This window comes from Penaeus monodon, chromosome 23 (genome assembly GCF_015228065.2).
Source record: "Penaeus monodon isolate SGIC_2016 chromosome 23, NSTDA_Pmon_1, whole genome shotgun sequence".
Classification (NCBI taxonomy): Eukaryota; Metazoa; Arthropoda; class Malacostraca; order Decapoda; family Penaeidae; genus Penaeus; species Penaeus monodon.
Genome location: NC_051408.1, coordinates 38,574,314 through 38,574,687, shown reverse-complemented (window position 1 = coordinate 38,574,687; position 374 = coordinate 38,574,314).

Below are 374 nucleotides of genomic sequence, written 5' to 3'. Positions count from 1 at the left end.
AAGAAAACTAACGAACATAAATCTATATATAAATCTATCTATAATATCCACTTGAAATAGATTTGTTTTCATTAAATACCATTCATCAAATACCATTAAAATCTGTCATTTTGAAATTAATATAATTTTTAGATATAATCATTAAACAAAATTTGGAAAACAAATCAATCATATACGATATTAGATACTTGCATCCTCTTCGCAAATTTTATCATTATCATCACTTTATCATGGTAACTGCCAAGCTAACCCCCGTCGCCTTACAAACAGTAACAGGATTTGTTTTTTTCCGAATATTTTATCAGTTTCAATTTCAAAGAAAAATACTAAAACGTCAAAGGTCGCACAGACTGACCAGGGCAAAAAAACGGACT